General features: G+C 35.7%; 1 long non-coding RNA gene across 1 annotated transcript; it reads left to right on the plus strand.

The window, feature by feature from the left end:
* The first annotated feature begins 5,499 nt into the window (after positions 1 to 5,499).
* On the plus strand, positions 5,500 to 7,062 carry LOC148275877 (uncharacterized). The gene is made up of 3 exons (XR_015823921.1): positions 5,500 to 5,811; positions 6,337 to 6,515; positions 6,765 to 7,062. It is a non-coding gene; the product is annotated as an uncharacterized LOC148275877 (long non-coding RNA).
* Positions 7,063 to 14,101: the final 7,039 nt, after the last annotated feature.

The following is a 14,101-nucleotide window of genomic DNA, read 5'->3' on the forward strand; positions in this document are numbered from 1 at the left end:
AGATGTATTTACATTTATACGAATATATAAATGCGAAAGTGTGTTTGTCTGTTTGTTTGTTGCTTTCACGTCGCAACGGAGCGACCGGATCGACGTGATGTTTCGTATAGGGATAGCCGGATAGCTTACAAATGATATACCTAAGCAACTTTTACCGAAAAAAATTACTCCATCTAGGGAATTTTAAGTGAAAAATATTTTTTCAGTGGAAAAATGAATTAATATAGCAACAGAATAACGATGCGACGTGGCCATAGACTAAAGGACCGTCGTATTTTTTGTATAACGATAGTTGGAGGGCCGTAAATCGATACAGGCTACTTTTTATCACCAAAACATATATCATTCTCTAAGGAAAATTCTTATTGTTAACGACGAAATGAAGCTACTTTGCAACTCTAACAGATTGACGTGCACAGAGATAGCTGTAAGGCGGGCAAGTGACACTGGCTATATACAAAACAGAAAAACATTTCATACATCCGGAAAGTTTATTTATTAAAAAAGAAAAAAAAAGTACACAAACAATTATATCTATATATGCCCTGTTTGGTCAAATCAAAAGCTTCAAGTGACTATCCATCCAGTCATTGTCTTTTTGCTGACAAATACTTCCCCAATACTACACGAGCAAAGCCAAAGCGAAGAAACTTCAGAGTAATATTCCTCATGGTAAGCTTTAAAAAAAAACTAATAATATTTTTCCATGGTCATTTTTAAAAAAAATTGATCTCAAAATGAAGTAAATCCTTAATTTCTCGGACAAGCAGTCCCTCCACAAACCCCCACCGCTTCCTACCCAGCCGCTTCACTTGTCCGCGTTTGGTCCGTATCGCTTCGTTAGTCAAATACGTTTTTATCTCATTTTTTTTTTGTTGAGGAGAGGTAGGGGTTTGCGGAAGGGATGCTAGTCCGAGAAATTAAAGATTTACTCCATTTTGAGATTACATTTATTTATTTTTTTAAATATGACTTTTTGGAAAAAATTTATTGGGATTTTTTTAAAGCTTACCGTGAGGAATGTTCCTCTGAAGTTTCGCGTTTTGGCCCTGAAAAACCGTGTATAAGGACTCTTTGAGCTTATTCTTAGAGGCGGGGGTCAGTGCGATGCAAGCTCTTGACGTCACAGCGACCTGTGAATAATTTCGAGATTTGGCAACACCGGTGCTGCTATCACCGGACACCTCTATCGTAGACTCTGACATTTGACGGAGCTATATTTACTCAGAAAGTTTTTTTTATACGGACGCTATTTTCAATTGTTATAGTTATTTCAAAATTTCCTATCAGTGCAAAAATGGAATTAAATCGCGAAAATTTTCGTGGGGTTATTTTTTACAACTTTCGACGTGGATGAACTCAATAACGGTGCATTGATAAACTTAAATCGACTATTGACGATGAAGCGCCATTAAGGACCAGTATATCGATGGTATACGGTATTCAATTGTGGCCGCAGTTAGCTCAACGACGAAATCCGTGAAGGTCAAATAGGTGCGAAAGTTTTCACGGTCACTGTCATCAATATGTTGCTTTTTTATTATTTACTGAACCCAAAAGATAAGAACCCCTGGAAACGGAAGCTGTTTATAAACTTAGCTGCCGAGGATGTGATAAAGTGTACATTGGATAAACAGGGCGCACAGCAAGGATTGACGAACACAAAAGAACGCGTAAACTTGGGCATCCTGACAAATCTGCAATAGCGAAACACTTTATAGACACCGGACATTTTTTGGCATTTGAACCGAAAATTTTGCATAAACCCAGTTATTACAGTGCACGAATAATAAAAGAGGCAATTAAAATACTCAGACACAAAAATAACATAAAATAAGACGACGGGCTTAAATTAAACTCAACATGGTTCCCAGCACTACATACTACAAAAATGAATAGAAATGTGCCTACTGCCGACTGCGACACGGTAAAAATTACTAGTAATTAAACACACACTTTTTTCTACAAAACACTCAGTTTACCCAGAAGATGGCTCCTGCAATGGTAGCCGAAACGTCGGAACAAATCCAACTCACACGGTATCACCCAAAAAAGAAACATCCGTGAAGGTCATCCAAAATCGGTTGTTGTTCCGAAAAACATTGATGTTGTACATTAACTGATAATGGAAGATCATCATTTGACTTACCGTGAGATACAAGCATCCTCAGGCGTTAGTGGGAATAGCAAACATTCTATTGAATTACATGAACATTTGGGCGTCAAAAATATTTGTTCACGTTGGATTCCACATGATTTGACGATCGCTCAAAAAAAGGCTCGTGTCAAATGGTCGAAAGAAATACTGAAAAAATATGATCGCGGTGCTTCAAAACATGTCTATAACATCGCGACGGTGAAGAATCTTGGATATATGTATTCGTATAAGCCGGAAACGAAACAGCAGTCGACGGTATGGGTGTTCCAAGATGAGCGAAATCCAACAAAAGTTGTTCGCGGACGAAGCACTTCAAAACAAATGGTCGCCCGTTTTTTCGGAAAAACTGGACATGACCTTTGGTGCGACGTGAAACGGTCAATTCTGAATGGTACGCAACCATTTGTTTGCCAGAAGTCTTCGCAGAAATAAGAAAAACCAACCGCCGACGAATTAAAAACATTGAAATAATGACTCATCCACCGTAAAGTCCTTATTTGGCACCCAATGACTTCTTTTTATTCCCGAACATCAAAAATAAATAGCTAAGTCAACGTTTTTTGGCCCCTGAAGAAGCGGTTGATGAGTTCAATGCATATTTCAGAGGTACCTCAGTCTGAGTGGAAGAAGTGCTTCGAAAATTGGTTCAAACGGATGCAAAAGTGTATTAATCATCGTAAAGAATATTTCGAAAAACAATGAAGCAATTTTCGATACTATTTTTTTGTTTTTTTTTACTATCCTCCCAAAATATAAAAGGCAACCCTCGTAATGTGACGGGTCCCGTGAATAGTTCTCACCCTCCGAGCCCAGGCTATAAGCTCTTTATGTAGATATATGAACTCGCAACATTATGATATTTTTAATGAGACAATAATATTAAATTAAACCAAACTGCCCTTATAAGCAGAAAGGCAGCTTTTTCCAAAATTCATATTTTGAGATATTATGACAAATTTGAGTATCTAATAACTTTATGCAAATTATTAAAAATCGTAAATAATCGTAAGTAAAAACAAAGTACGCCAATTGTTTATACGCATAAAACCAGTTTGTGTCATCTCTACACTGTGTTTTTGCTTATTAATCTCTAAATACCGTGTTATTGCTTAAACAACGTAATATCTTTGTATCAAATGGTTAGAAATTTCTTGTGGAACATTATCTCAACTTTAACTCATTTTGTAATTTTCGTCGAAAAGCTGCCTTTCTTATTATGAGGGCAGTATGATATTAAGTAGTTGTTGCACAGCTTTCCTACAAATTTGATTAAATAATTTGTATTCAAAGCCACTCATATTCTCCAACTGCCACGGGTCCTATAGTAACTATATCTTGCATGCTGCACACAACTGCACACATGTCGAGCGAGGCTCGATAATAAAACCTACGCGTAATGGTGGTGATCGCCAAACTCTCGCAGAGTGGCGGCCGGCGGGAGTAAATAGGAGAAGGCGCGAGGCAGCGGATCACCCCGACTCACCCCGCACCACTTCGCACCGAGAGACGAAAGTCGCCTGTGCGGGAAAGGGAAAATTACGAAAAACTTCCAAATTAATTCGGAATTAATTATCATAATGAAAACTTCAGTGGACATTCCGGAATTTGTGGCCATTAAATAGCTGCCACCGACGGAACCCGCCCGCTCGAAATGACGAATGAACGATTCAGTAGAATTTACCGAATAATCGGTGAATAAAATAAACGGCGAAGCGGTAATTTTCCAACCAAAATGACTAAAATTGGCTGGTACGTCGGTTCCAGCGTTCGGCGAGCCTTATCTATAACAAGGACACGGAGAGAAAAAAGATATTAGGATTTATGTGTAATAAAAAGGGGACCGGAAAGTTCTGGATCGGACAGTTTGGCCTCGAGCCAAGCGCGGACCGCGGGCCGTCCCTGCTGCAGTACGGTACTCTCCGCCTTCACTATTCCCGGGCGACATGCGACAGTGGACAGTGGAGAGATGGCAGATAACAGATAACCGATAGGAGAGCCAGATTGTTCCCTTTTTGTGCGCAAATAATATTCATAGTTTTCGCTTTCGAACAAAGGTTTTTTGAATGGAATTCAACTTGAACGTAGTTATGCAGAAAGAAGCCAGTCCACAATTTTGGAAAATGAGATATTGATGTTATCGGGTGCAGTGAGGTCAATTCTATGTTCTGAAAAAAAGAACCAGACCGCTTTCATACAAAAAACTGTATTAATCATCTTCTGAAAATGGAGTCGATCACAAAAACGGCATTTCTCAATTTGCAGAAAACACTCAGAGCACCAAAAAAATCTTACGGTACTTTAAAAATCAAAACTGGTCAAATACATAATTAGATTCTCGTCTGTAATATATTAAAAAAAAGTATTTATTGTCTATCATTTGTCAAAGTCAAAAAACTGTTGTGTAAATTTGATTATTCACTCTTTTCACAAAGGTGCTCTATTATTTCAGTTTCAATTTTCTATGGCTGGCTGCTTTCTGCATAACTACGTTCAATTGTGAAGCATACAAGAATTATAACATGCAAATACAGTTAACGACAAAGACGTCCACACTCATGAAATCTTATAAAAAATCTATTAGTAACTTTAATGCAACATACACTATTTGATGATTATTTATTTTTACGAATTCGCTAAACGTAGTTTGTACAATACTAAAAAAGTGTTATTATTATTGAAACAATGCATTTTTTGGAAAATTATTTAATATTATATGAAAATCTTAAAACCAATCAAAATAGTTTTTATATTGTAAAAAAAATATATATTTGGTTCCCTTGGCTTCAACCCGGCGTAACTAGAACCGCGGATCGCCATTACGCAGTATGGACATGTACGTGCCCAACTGTCTGCGGTGTAATCAAACTTCTGTTGATCGAATTATAGCGGACGGGAACAGGATTCACATAAAGTACACGCGGCGTGGTCGCAGACCCGGTCAGTATTCTAGTAGAGTAGCGAGTAGCGAGTAAGTAGCTCTACGACGATATTCATTTAGTGATAAGTCATAAGAACTTGTCTAGAGAAGTAACATTACATGATATGCACGATAAAAAGTATTATAGCGGGACACCAAATGCCGAACACTCTTCGAGTGAATCAGAGTGTCTGTTGACGAATGACAGCAGTCCGCCTTCTCGTGGCGAATTTTCCGTGGCTTCCTCATTATAAGAGAAAATGCGGAGAAGCTCCTAAAATAGGCCACAGTCGAAACATTCCAACCGATCAGACAGACGAATTAACAAACAAAGACCTAACTATGTAGACTAAATGGACAAACACAAACTTAGTTACACTCTTAGAGTATATACATATATAGAGGGATAACAAAACATTTTACCAATCCAATGCATGTTGCCGGTTATAGCGGACTCATTTTTTACAATATGTTCTAAATGAGAGAAAGAGAGACAAAAAAAATCTGTGGGTACGGTCCTAATTTTTTGTTTTGTAGTCGATTTTAGAATTTTACGATGCTCTTTTTTTAAGTACGCGGCCAGTATTGTTTCAAACTGTCAAACGCTCTGTCGGTATTTTGATGATTGTTTTACGTATTTGGTGTTAATTGCACCAAAATTCATTATGCCGACTTGTGCCATGAAAGGATGTTCAAATATAACTGGAAAAGGGAGAAAACGCTTCAGTTATCACAGGTATTTATCAAATATTATACATTTTCAAAGTAATACGTTTTTTGGTAGTTATCAACATAAATGCACCACTATTTTTGTACTTTCATTTGAGCAATTATTATAGCATTTGTTTCTGTGTAATTCAAATACCTTATACATTGGCTTTATGTGATTTAAATCTTTTTTTTCAAACGTTTCAATCCAAATATATCTTAAAATGTTCAAAACATGCAAACTCGACGACTTTTTACCGAGTCAACCGACATCTAGAAATAATTATTTCTCTTTTTATATCACTGAAAGAATATGAAATTGTCGTTTATTGAGTGTAACTAAAAGAGATGACAATACATCTGCGCCAATTTTAAATGGTATTTTTATGACCACTTTTTGGGCGGCTCTTATAATTAAGAATGCCAGGGCTGTGCATTACCTTAAAATATTACGTATTCACTTAAATGTTATTTATTAGTGTAATCTTTTTATCAAAAAATTTATAAGCATAATATAGTAATTTAAGGTTTATTTTTTTTGGATTCCCGATAGATGAAATAAGGCGAAATAAATGGATCCATAAGACAGGACGGAACAATTGTCCCCTGAAAATAACAACTGGGTGTGTTCCAACCACTTTCTGTCCATTAATTTGGACAAAAACAAATTATTTGGTACGTGTTATAGATGGTGCTGTACCCCCCTGTTTTCAAAAACCTAACTCGCTATGGGTAAATATACATTTATTTCATATTTATATACCATAGAGTCGGAAAAATCAGTGTACGTGCATGAGAAGATGTATAAATGTAGAGGAAGCGAGATCTGCATGCAAAGACAGAGTGATATGGTATTCTATCCTCTCTGCCTATCTCTTCAGTGAAACGGCGTGGTTTCTCCAAATCAGCAAATTGGAAGTGGTATCTTCATACAAAGATACAAGTTTAAATAAAAAAACTAATAGAGATTACTGTTTTCAGTTTGCAAATCAAACAACGAATTCGGAAAATATTTTGGAATTGGAGACCCCGTTTAACCAGTTTTTAAAGATGTAAGTTTCAACCTGCCGTCAGAGTAAGCCAATATTTTAACAAATTGGTTAATTTTCAAAATCAATAAATTTACTTTATTGCAGTTTTACTTGTTTATTATATGTAAATGCATATTCGTTTATAAAATTAATTTATGTACCCAACAATGTCATTTATAATGTTTATTATTGCTTACTTTTATGTATTAAAAATGTTTTTAGTAAACTTGTTACTAAATTAAAATAAACGTTTTTATTGTACTCCCTACCTATCTCTGTAAAAAATCGCGTAAGTCATGCATTTGTGAGAACCCTGTTTTATAAACATCTGGAAACGAAAAACGTCTTCACTAAACAAGCAACCACGCCCCCTTTTCAAAAATTCTTACAAACTTTGGAATAGTACGGACTCTGATATATATACTCTAAGGTTACACTTAATGAAAAAAAATGCAATAATATCCATTTTGAATATAGAAAAATCGTCATAAAGTAAATGCTTACATAAATGATGAACGACTGACTGGAATTGAACATGTTAAATACTAAGGACTAACAATAGACAGACAATTGACATGGACAATTCGTATCAACAATTTAATCAGCCAAGTGGCGACATTAGTCTTTTTTTAAATCAAAAACTTTGTTCCAAAAACGGAAAAAAATATAATGTATGAAGTCCATGTAAAAGCTTAAATATGTTATATGCAACTACTATGGGAAACAGGAAATCAAAATGACATAAAAAGACTACAAAGACACCGAAATAAAATATTAAGGTTAGTATATGACCTCCCCTATCTAACAGCAACTAAAGAACTCTTTAAACAAATTAAGCAATTAAATGTAACTGAACTCTTTAAACTAGAATCCTTAAAACAAATTAATAAATTAGCCACTGATGTAATGTAGACGAAGAACTAAAACTTGAAAAAAAAAAATAGTAAACATGGACATAATACAAGAATATCAGAAAAATATCATATGCAACTTTCTAATACGATACAAGGACAGTCGAGACTAATAAACCAGGGACTGAAATTATACAATAAACTACCAAACAAAACTAAACAAAAGACTTAGACAACCTTTACAAAAGATGATAAAAATATTATCATTAACAGTAGAATATGAATTTTAACAGTAAAAATATTTTGTTAAATGTATGTAACCTGTAAGGGTTAATCAATAAAAAAATTAATGAAAAAAAAACTATGGATTGCATTATTTATTTATTTTTATTTGGGAAAAAAACAACAGTTTTTACATACGAGTATATCACATAAAATAATACGACGCAATGCGAAAAATGACCCGAGTAAGTAGAGTGAGCTTTCCGTTTGAAGTTGCTTTCGAAATGTGCACTCGGTATGACTAGATGACAAAAGAAAACCGTAGCTACTGCCTCCTACCCACTACCGCCCGACGCCCGTCCCAGCCAGTCGTCAGTCGTCGCTGGTTAAGTGGGGTTCACACGAGGGCGGGAAATATTGCCCTGCCCCGGCATCGGACCTGTTGTCCCGGTGGGAACAGAATTTTGGAAGACGGGAAAATGGACCGAGACATTGTATTGCCCCCCCCCCTCCGCGCGCAGCCGTATCGTCCTCGTGTGAATGCGCACGGACAGGTTATTAGGACAATAGCCACTTACTTCGTGCGTGCGTGATGCTCACGCGCATTTTTTAGCTGAAAATGTCGCGTAGAAGAAATTAGGATGTTATTATGTATGTATATGTCGCCGCCAAATAATTGAATCAGTCATTCAACTGAGTGGCTAGGCTGTTCATTAAATGCCGACATTTAACTGAACGGCTAGATCGTTCGTCAAATGAACGTTTAACGAAACGGTTGATCGTCGCCTAGCCTCTTTAATTATAATGCAACAGTATTATAATTTTATTTTTTCATTCATTTTGTCATGTGAAGTTCGGGTAGATCAGTATAGGTTGGGTTAAGTTTAGTAATGAAAAAAAAACGTTTTTTTTGCTTAACCTAATACTTAATTTAACTTAATGATGAATCCTTAACTTGAATTCATAAGCTAAGTGAAAAAACGAAATTTGTATTATTAAACTTAATCCAACCTAACCAAGTGGCTTTTAGTTGGGCCGTTTCCAAAGTGCTAGCTTACAACCAACCAACACGTTGAACGTTTAATTATCTGATTTAATTTAACGAGCGGCCTAGCCGTTCAGGTAAATGTCAGCATTCAATAAACAGCCTAGCCGACAACAGTGCAAAGATAATGCGGCGGAAGCGACTGTACCTGCTATGGAAGCGCCCTGTTTCACTTATTCCTTTTTTTATTATATCTCCCTTCAACAATTCCAATACACGTCGGTATAAAAGAAATAATATTTTTCCGCGTCCGCGTTCGGCGTGTGAACTACTGTCGAATCGGCGGATTGCGCAATTGTCCAGTCCTGCGCGGTCGAGGCTGTTGACAAAGCCGGGACAAGACAATACTGTTCTGCCTTGCACCGTTCTCGTGTAAACCCAGCTCTGACACGAGTCCGCAGTCGGCAGCCGACCCGACCCCGGAGCGCCGCTGCACTTACGTAATGAGCCCGAGTCACGCTTCGCCACTTCGAGGAATTTCTGCACATCAGAACGTATCCCGACCCCCCGTCCCCCATTCCTACTAGGAGTATTAATATACACGTAACTAAAAAGCTTCCGCTGCGAAATGCTTCCGCAGACCAAAATTCTATGGTAGGAAGAGCTGTGATTTTAAATTACTAAAAAAAGAGAAGTGGCAATGAGGAAGTTCAGTACTACAGGAAAGTGGATACAAAAATATTTTCTTACGAAGTTTCTTGAAAATGCATGAAAAAAATAAAAAAATGATTGTACTAAAAACATCTAAAAAGAAAAATCGTAAATAGAAAACTAGTGACTTCACGCGCGGAGCACATAAAAAAAAAAACGAAACGTTAAAAATCGTAGTGCTGAGAATACCATACATAAAAAGATTTTTAAAAATTGGCTTAGTTGTTAGTCTAATGACCACAGAGTAATAATTTACTAGAGAAGCCCTTCAGCTCTTTTGCATGGAACAAGAGCGGTCCGAATTTTTAGTTTGGTTTTTAGTTTAACAACAAATGTGGAACGGGCGCTTTAGGTTTGCACTTGCGATTCTCGACCAGACGGCCCTTTGCATTACTGTAACCTGTAGCTAACTTCGTGGTTGATAATCAAAGAATGGTTTTTGTCCGTATGGGCGACTCGCCAGTGGCGTGTTATTACTCTAAGCTATTTACAAATAAAAAACAACCGAACTTCCACATTCGGCATTTTAGAGATTAATATAACCAACAGAGTCCCTCATTTTTGTGTAAGTTCTGTGGCGTTCATTTTAAAGATAAAATCGTCGGAATAAAATTGATACGAATTGAGAAATCTATTCTGAATTATCTGTTTCCAGACGGATAAAGAATACAGTTTTGTGTGTGAAATAGATCCAGAACCCTGGTCGAGGGTTTTCAACTCGATGGTTGCTCTCAGCTATAAAGCCTGAAAAAAAGAAATCAAGTGGAGAAACGTCCGCCTCGTAGTGAAGTAGAAGGAGCGTTCTTCTACCGTGTGTGAGATCCCGGGTTCGATTCCTGGGAAAGTAGACACGAAATATTTGCACATTTATACATGCTAGCAACATCTCCCCATTCAAAAAACAGCTGTTATTTTAATTAATTAGATTTTTCCATGTATGTTTTATATAATTTGATACCTATTTTCTTTCTTAATATACATTTTTAACACCTCTTATGTTGACCAGTCTGTTTTTTAATTGGCTGGAAGATATTGCTTCTATCAGTGAATCCACCCAAGTAATTATTATTTGTACTTGAATTTTTAAATAAATAAATAAAATATTTGTCTTTAAAGCAAATATTTAGTTTTACACTGAAGTATTTCACTGCGCCTGGACAGGCGCCTAAACGTGAGACTGATCACCTTGTCTTAATGTAACGGATGATTGAAATAAGCTGCATTTATACCTGCAAACATAGGCACTTTGAAGTTGATGTATACTTCATCAGCAGAAGCCAGTTCGAGTCCAACTCTACAGTATGGACTCCTTACTACAATTGTCACCAAAATTATCTGGAAGGAGTCCAAAAAAATTCTTCAGATACATTTATTTTAAACTTGGAATTATTCGTGAATTTTTAATTTACGATTTTTTATTAAAAACATTTAATTTGTTAAAACTTAACGATATAAGAAAAATTATTCAATCACTGTACAATAAATAAATATCCCAGCACGTCTGTACGCCAGAGCGCATAGACGATTGGGATTCTCGTTCCTCGTTTCCAATCATAATCTATTTTAATAATAACAGATATGAGCTAGATTACAGCACGTCTTGCAGCTACAGAGCGCATGGACGGTAAGTAATCTAGCCCCCATTTACACTATGTTAAAACTAAAGTTTGACAATTAACTTTAATGTTTAATTGATATTAAAATCATAAAATAAAAACAAAATAAAGAAAAACTCATTTCTAAAAATTAGATTTGATTCTAACAAGTCTTGCAGCCACTGGCTCATGGACTATTGAAATTTTAGACCCCATTAAAAAAAATGAAAGTGTTTTACGGTTGGTAAAATTTACATATTGAAGCAAGATTACCAATCGTCTTGCAGCTACAAAGCGCATGAACGAGTAGAAATCTAATTATAAATATGTTCCGTAGTTACTAATTATAAATCTTAATAACTTAATCTTATTTTTAACTTAAAATATAATTAATTTATCTTTGTTTGAAAATGTTTCGTTTATATTTTTAATAACCTATGTGTTCGCGTTCTTTTGTTACAGTTACGCTATTTTAATTACATGTTCTTCGTATTATGTTAAAGACAGTTTGTGCCGTTTATGTAAAATAAATAAAAAACAACAATTGGAAAATTTCAAAGAATCAAACATAGGCGGAATGGTAAAAGCACAGTGTTAAAAGTGCCAAATCAAACCACCAAACGACATGTCATAAGCCATGTAAATGTCTAGACTTCCACATTCCCTTCTCTAAAATGTTCTCTATCTCGGGTGTAATATGTAAACAATAATAAAGTATTCGAATAAATAAAAGGCTTTCATATTATGAGCGAGATGTTCAGCAACACGCAAATGCGTTATGTTGTTATACATTTATTGTGTCGAGTTTGTGAAGGAAATACTGAATAATAGATTATGTTGTAGATGCAGAAGGGGAATGAGGAGGGGGTGGGGGAGGGGGGGGGGGCAACACGAGGTAAGAGATAGGAAAACTAAATAAACTAAATTCCATCTCGCGGTTTCTGATGAAGCGCAAAACTATGCAGACTGTAATAAGTCCATATATTATGCATAAGGTTCTGTGTTCCTCCACCCTGCGATGTTCTCGTGATAGTTTACAAGGAAGACGCACCGGATGAGGATGTTCCCGAACTAAAGAACATTTAAAGGACGTGTGTAATATTCGAAACCACAAATTTACACCATTTTATCTGTTTAAATTACAAAAAAATAAGGATTTTGAATTAAAACAGAATCCACGAGGAGAAGAAAGACAAAGATAGAGGCCAGATTTCTTATTGTCCATGCGCTCTGTAGCCGCAAGAATGTGCTGCAAGAATGTGCTGTAATCTAGCTCCTATATATCATAATTGGAGACTAGGAACTAGAATCCCAACCGTCAATGCGCTCTGTAGCTGCAAGACGTGCTGGAATATTTATTTATTGTACAGCGCCCTCGGGGTGATTTCCACGAAAATTGCGCTATTTGAATTATCCAAATATATATACATAAAGAATGGGGAAATTTTACGTGAATGGATGCACGTTTTCTATTCCCTCAAGAATATGGACCTCGGCAAGTATTATAAAGTATAAAATATAACGAATTTTTATAATTATACGTATGATGCGAATGAACGATCAAAATACGAGCTAAAGAACAAATAAAAACTATTCTACTATGGTGTAATGTTTTTTTTACAATATTCCTAAAAAAACAAAAACCTATTATAAACAAAACAAAGAAACCGCGAGAAAAAAACAACGGTATATCACAAACCGGCCAGTCTTTGCATACATACCCGCTTCCGCTTCCTCTTCCTCTACAATGTTCTCACGAGCACGCGCCGATTATTCCGACTTTTGACAAGTGCATATTCAAGTGTTTACAGGCTACCGGAGTCCTATAGAACGTCAATAAATAACTGTATTCATTTAAAAAATTACTACTTGAGGAGGTACGTGGAGGGTGAAATTTAGTTTAAAGTTTTTTTTTCCCTTAAATATTTCTTTCTTGCAATATGTAAATATAAAATTTTTATTTTTATTATGGATTGTTTAAAGGATGGCAAGCGGATGTATGATTTGTATCATATATTTGCTTGCTATCTTATTTCAGTTTTTATGTACATAATATTACTTGTTGCTTTATTACTATTTGTTGCTATATTATTATTGTTAACATAATATATAAATATTTTTCTGTCCCAAAATGAGTTTGTTGTAACTCCTGGGAGTACAAAAAAAATAATTTTGTATGATTTAATAAATAAATAAATAAATTTTGTTGGATTTTATCACGCCCTGGCTTTCTCGGTCTTCAGCAGCGCAAATTTTAGATGTCAAAAGCAAATTAATAAACAATATAGGCGAAATTTAATAAACTTACTTTGCTTAAACAAAAGTAATTCTTCGATACAATATATTTTTTACAGGCAATGATCCCTTATTACGGATTAAACTTACAATAAACCGATTTTATGACCTTCCAACAGCAAAAATATACTGTGAAATATTTTGTACGGCGATATAAGTCCATTTCTTAATCTGAGCGAGGTATTTGGGCTTCGGGGGAGTGTACGATGTGTACAATGTAGCGTGAACATAAATATTATATTTAATGGATTTGAAAACAGTATGAACCCGGTAGTTACTCTATTTTTACACTAAACACCGTGAAAATGTTTGCTTCGAAGTGAGGTTGTAATATTCCTCAGAAATAATTCATAACTGGCCATTCACGTGCCAGTGACGAATTGGAATACCCGCATACTACGTTCCTCATTTCCTTTAACCGGAATGATTACATTCTGTGTATTTTTTAAGGGGCAAAGCCACACCACATTATTTTAAAATTGTTTTTTTTTTGCTTAAAAGATGCTTTGGACTTTGGAGTTAAAATAAAGAAACGATAGGTTTTATTAGTTTGAAAATTTCTGAAGAGGTCGTGTTCGCAACACCCCGCTGTGCGCATCGATCCCTTTCGACCCAGTTTTCTGAGCGA

The sequence above is a fragment of the Micrasema longulum genome, unplaced genomic scaffold (assembly GCF_059751315.1).
Source record: "Micrasema longulum isolate JH-2025_06_02 unplaced genomic scaffold, ASM5975131v1 h1tg001327l, whole genome shotgun sequence".
Classification (NCBI taxonomy): domain Eukaryota; kingdom Metazoa; phylum Arthropoda; class Insecta; order Trichoptera; family Brachycentridae; genus Micrasema; species Micrasema longulum.